We start from the raw sequence: 6,000 nt of genomic DNA, 5'->3' as shown, positions 1-6,000 counted from the left end.
TACACCTGAAACTAATGTAATGTTAATGTCAGTAATACCTCAGGAAAAATGCATGCCTCCAAACCAATGCCTGTTTGCACTAATACGTGCAAATGAACAGATACACAATGAACCATCAGAATGCTTGAGAGTGGGATGGAGGTGGAGAGATGGATATGTGAGTAAAAGAGAATAAATAAATACAGAAAACAAGAGAGGGGCCTTGAATGGAAAAATATAAAAAGTATGATTTACTCAATCCTGTGCACCTGAGGTCCAAAATAAATATATCCATAAAAATATGAAATATCCTTAAAAAGACTACACATTCTAAAAAAACCTCTTAAATGTTAAAAGATATTTTCTTAAAAAACAAACAAAAAACGCTTTTCTGAAGGCAGGTTTTTTGTTTTTTTTTTCCAGTAAGTGCTTTTTCCAACTCATTTTTGAATGATATTTTCCAGGGTTCATTTTGTGACTAACCCAAGGGGGTAGCAGGATGCTCCCTTCTCTACCTAAAGATGACATCATCAAACCACCACCAACAGGGTTTGCATTTCGGTTTGTTTTCTGTGACGTGGTGCTGGTTTGTGTTGACTCATCCAAACTCCTTAGTAAGGCATATGAACTTCCACAGTCTTGCCCCAAGCTCCCTTCCCATGCTTATTTCCTACCTGTCTAGACAAAATGGGCTCCTCGCTGCTCCTCCTTTTTTTTTTTTTTTTTTTTTTGCGGTACGCGGGCCTCTCACTGCTGTGGCCTCTCCCGTTGCGGAGCACAGGCTCCGGACGCGCAGGCTCAGCGGCCACGGCTCACGGGCCCAGCCGCTCTGCGGCACATGGGATCTTCCCCGACCGGGGCACGAACCCGTGTCCCCTGCATTGGCAGGCGGACTCTCAACCACTGCGCCACCAGGGAAGCCCCTTGTTGCTCTTTAAACAGCCTTATCTTGGTTCTGTGCCTTTAGACATACTTCTTGTGCCTACTTTCAAATGTCACTTCCTCCATGAAGCATTTTCCAATGTGGCCAGGACACAGGACAATGTGGCCTCCCACACAACTGGGAGGAGACAGAGTGACCTGGGTACCAAATCTCACCTCTAACACTCACGACCTCGATAAGTTACTGGATTTTTCTAAGTCTCAGTTTCCTTATTTCAAAAGCAAGGTTGTGATAATAATACCTACATTACAGGGTTGTTGTCAAGCTTGTATAGTCAAACTGCTGGGAATCTGCTGATGCTCAATAAATGCTTGTTCCCTTCCTCTCCTCAAAAAGAAAAAACAAGAAAAAACGCGAACTATCTTGCCTAAAAGGCGGCATGCTCTACATGTGACCTTGTTCAGCTTTTCATGCAGCTCCTGAATAACAGAAAATCGACAAGCTGTCATTCATTACAATTTGGTGCCTGCCTGTGGGTCTATTTGAAATTGTGTCTGTCTGATATTTGGTCATTGAGAGTGGAAAAAACTGGTCACGCACCTTGCACTTTTAGTTTTCTAAAGCAAATACACTGGAACGAGCTAATTAGTGCAAACGTGGACCGTTGGTCTTCTGCAGTTGATTTAGGCGACAGGTTAGTCTTAAATTAATGAAAGGTCTGAATTAGAGATCTTGAGGGCTTGAAAGGAAACAGAGCAATAGCCAGGTCTGGGATTGTTTTCTACGGGGGGGTCCTTCTTTAATTAATAGCCGTGAATGTTTTGTGACTTGATATCAGAAATCCTAATATTCCTAAAGTGCTTCAGAAGTTCTCCAGAATATTTTAGACATCCATACCGTTTGCACTATTTCTGAAGGAGGGGTTTGCACTGAAGAAGTCGTTGCTGAAATGAATTAACTGTTACAAAGCTAATGGAATCTCTTTGCTTCTTATCCTATTGGGTTATGCTAACTGCATCTTCAATGTAATTCAAAGTTCTCCTTCACCTAAAATCGAATAATGTATCTATAGTTTTAAATGTCTGTTACTGAATCCACTTTTTTTTTTCAGTCTAGCATCCATACTGCAGCAGGGTGATTTTGCCAAAACACAGCTCCTTAAAAGCCTAGTGGAACTTACCAGCATCAGTGTAAGCCCAACTTCCTTAGGCGGACAGCTGGAGCCCTTCTCAACCTGGCCCCCTACTCCAGCTGCCTCTCCTGCCCACAGGGACCCCTTTCCTGCCTGTAGCCACACTAGAATTTTCCCAACTAGGCGCCCTCGTAATATCACGCCCCCTCCCACCCCCGTGGACGATGTGTTTCCTGCTGTTCCCTGTCCCTCAAGATGGAGCTCTGTTAGCACCTTTCTAACGCCCCAATTTTCCCCTCACGGAAGTCCTTCAACCCCCCTGCATTTGTTTTCTTGTCCTTCTCTCTCCTGAGTAACAGGCACTAGTTTCCTGTGCCTCACGGAGTGCGTTCACGTGGCTGTTTACACTTAAATGAATTAAAATGAAAGACGAGTAAAGAGTAAAGTTCAGTTCCTCACGGGCACTTGCCGCATTTCAAAAGCTCAGCAGCCACATTTAGTTGGTGGCGACCTTCCGGGCCAGCACAAGTAGAGAGAGCCTTTCCATCACGGCAGGAAGTTCTAGACTTTGAGCTCCTGCGGGGCAGGGGCTGCATCATTCAACACCACGTCTCCGGTGGGCAGTAGAATGGCCACCACATGGCAGATGCTCAGAAGTTTCTCCTGAACCAAACCAAACCGATCGGACGTGAGACTGTCTTCAGAGAAGCAGGACCAGGGTGTGCCTATTGTCACAGGAGGTCACCACCTTCTGACGGTGGGGTGGCAGGAGGTGATGGGAGCGTGCCTGGTACTCAGAGGGAAGGGAGCCCAAACGAGCTCAGAGGTGGCATGTGCCAGCCAGGGTTCTGTTACTATGGAGAGAGTGAGAGTGGGCGCTATTGGGGAATAACTCAGGATACCTGCCGCCCTGGGACCACAGGGCAGCCTGGTTTGAGGGCATTTTGGGGGAGAGCATCGGGCATGAAGTCTGGACTTCATGTGACTGTGATTGAGAGACCGGGAAGTTAGGGGGTAGGGGACTGACAAGACTTTAGGAAGAGTCAAAAGTATTACCACTGCTCCCTAGCTTCTGGTCCTGCAGATGAGGAAAGGCAATAGGGCTCTCACCACTCTGGGTCCTTCATGCACTTGGGAGACCCCGTGGGAGATCTTTCTCCTTCTGAGAAGCACAGCCATGGTTCCACTTCAGAAGCCCCATTTCCAAACCCAGGCTTTGGCAGCCATGGTGTTTCATTGTTCATTCTTCATGAATAGGCTTGACTTTGTTCAAAATGAAAGCTTACATGCTGCAGATCTGGCCTGCAGAGGGGATGGCAGGGAACTCGCCTGTGTGGCTTCAGAACTGCCCCCTTTTCTCTGGAAAAATCCTCTCTAGGAATCTGTGCCAAGACCTGGCGAGTGAGAAATGACTTTTCATGATGTAGTCAAAAAATGCATCTTTTAAGAAACTGTCTTTATAAGTGGCAGCAGAGGAGGAAGAAATAAAAGAGAGAAAGGGTAACCCTTTCAGTTCAAAAGCATTATTTCTAGATATGGAGATGCTGGGACGAAGGGATGGTCAATGCTGGGCGCCTGAGGCCAGGTTTCACCTGATTTATTCTGTTCTTCCACACGTGCCCTCTCGTGGACACACACACAACACCCTCCCACGTGGACGGTTCAGGGCCCCCATAATCCTTTCAGTGGGACTTTAATTTTCTAACTCAGAGTCCGTGGACTTGTTGGGGCCCCTGGATCAAGCTGTCCCCTTGGCGATCCGCGTTATCCTCAGAGCAGGGGGGTGATCGTGATGCGATCATGGTCTTTCTAAAACCTTGGGCATTTCCAATTCTGCTTCTCAGGTTCTGCTCGGTCTTCCATTCCTCCCTCAGTTGACTCCTCCTGAGGAAACCACCAGCGTGGCTTCCAACAGCAGGGAGGTGCTTTCTTCCTTCCCTAGTAGTACAGCCCTGTGGCCCAGGGCGGCAGGTATCCTGAGTTATTCCCCCATAGCGCCCACTCTCACTCTCTCCATATGTGGCTTGCATTTCCGATCATCACAGTCACAAACACCTCTTCTAGGTTGTGAACCATCACAGGAGTGGTTCCATTGCCAAAAACACTCTTAGGTTAGTTACCCCAGGGAGACCCATTGTCACGGCCATTTTCCTGGTGAAGGTCCCTGAGGTCCTTAAGCGATTTACAGAAAGCACAGAATTAAGGGCTAGAAGTGGGATTTTGAATCCAAGCCCATCAGATGACATGGCTCCTGCCTGCTTCACTAGGTCACACTAACTCACACTGGAGGGGAGGAAGGGCGCTTCAGGTAGAGAGGAGAGCACGAGCAAAGGCAGAGAAACCTTCAACAGGAAGGTATGTTCCAGAAAATGCAAGTTATTCAACTCTGGGGGAGCAAAGTCTGTGTGGTAGGGGGACGGAGTGGAGAACGGGGTGCGAGCGTGATGGGGACCCAGTGGGACCCTCAGGGACTTATTCTCTGACAAGAAGGGAGCTCGGATAAGTTGTGGTCATGTTTTGTTTTGAATCATCTAGTTCACTCTGCAGTCTGGTCACTTGGCTGGAGGGTGGAGGATGGGAACTTGCAGGCACAGACTGTTTAGAAGGTGCTCTGGCTCCATCACTCTTAACTTGTGGTGTGACCTGGGGAGTCACTTACCCTTTCTGGCCTTCAGTTTTCTCATCTGTAAAATACAAGTATTGGATGAAAAGGAGTTTTCACCAATTTATCCACCACCACAGGCCCTGTTTATCTCATCTGCTCACTGGCCTGCAGTGGGGAGAGTCTTTTTATTTCCTGATGGACTTTGCTAATTATTCCTCTCCTGCACCCCGCCCAACCCCTTTCTGGGTAATCACAGCCAGCCAGGCACTCAGGGCCTCTAATCAGCAGAGGTATCACCCTCCTTTGGTATCCAGGGCTGAGTGAATTCTGAGTGAAGGCCTCCCTTCCGACAAGAAGGATGTTCTGGTTTTAGGAAATACTGCCATGGGGTCTAGGGACACAGGCTGGAGACCAAGACTTCTTTGTCATGCCCCGGGTTCCTGGACCTCCTGCTTCCGGGCTCTTGGTCCCAGGGACCCCTCTGGACCCTGGACGCTAACATGCCTCACATTTGGGAGGTGCTTGGAGTGGAGGTTACACATATTTGGATTTTACGTTTAAACTATTTTTGTTGGAAAAGTACCGCGTGCCCAAGGGAACAACCCAAACACAGAAGAATAGTGAAAAGTCGCTAAGCCCCCTAAGGCCGGTCATCTCAGGCCCGTGCCCACCTGCCCTTGGGAGCCTCTGCCCGGCTGGCCGGGCCCAGGGCTGCGTGAGGCCGCCTCTTACAGGGTCCTCCGGCTCAAGCTCTGCCCACCTGCCGGTCTGGCACCGCCAGGGCACGGAGACCCACCTCAGGGTCGTCCCTGCTCCTCCTGACGACGCCTAGACTGGCGTCTGTCCCAAATGGCTCACCGAAGACTCTCAAGTGGAAGATCAAAGGCGAGCTCTTTTATTTAATAACAACGTTTTGAGAGAATCACGCATGTGGTGAAAAATTCAAACAGTACAAAGCCTCTCTCCCACCCAAGACTCCCCCCACCCCGCGCGTTAGCAGCTTCTCGCTTCTCCTTCAGGAGCTATTCTGTGCATGTACAAGCACGCATCCTGCCCATAACAACTTTTGAAAAGAATCTGACTCGAACGATTATATTCTAATTACTTATGCTCTTTGCTTTTTTCACTTAACCGTGGATCTGGGCGCTGGCTTTCTGCCAGCCCCGCGGGCCCCGCCTTCTTCGTAGGGCTGCACAGGGTCCACGGTTCCGGTCGCGCGTGCCGAGCACAGGGGTCAGTTCCAGAGTGGTGCTCGTCCTCCTCCTCTAGAGCGCGTGACCGGGGCAGGCGGTGCCACCGCCCGGGGTCTGGGCAACGGCCCCTCCCGAGGCCGGGCGGGTCCCCAACTCTGCAATTTGCGGGAACTTTCCCGGGCGCTCGCGCGCCGGCCAACCGCAGGTT

The sequence above is a fragment of the Pseudorca crassidens genome, chromosome 16 (assembly GCF_039906515.1).
Source record: "Pseudorca crassidens isolate mPseCra1 chromosome 16, mPseCra1.hap1, whole genome shotgun sequence".
NCBI lineage: Eukaryota > Metazoa > Chordata > Mammalia > Artiodactyla > Delphinidae > Pseudorca > Pseudorca crassidens.
This window is presented reverse-complemented; position numbering follows the sequence as displayed.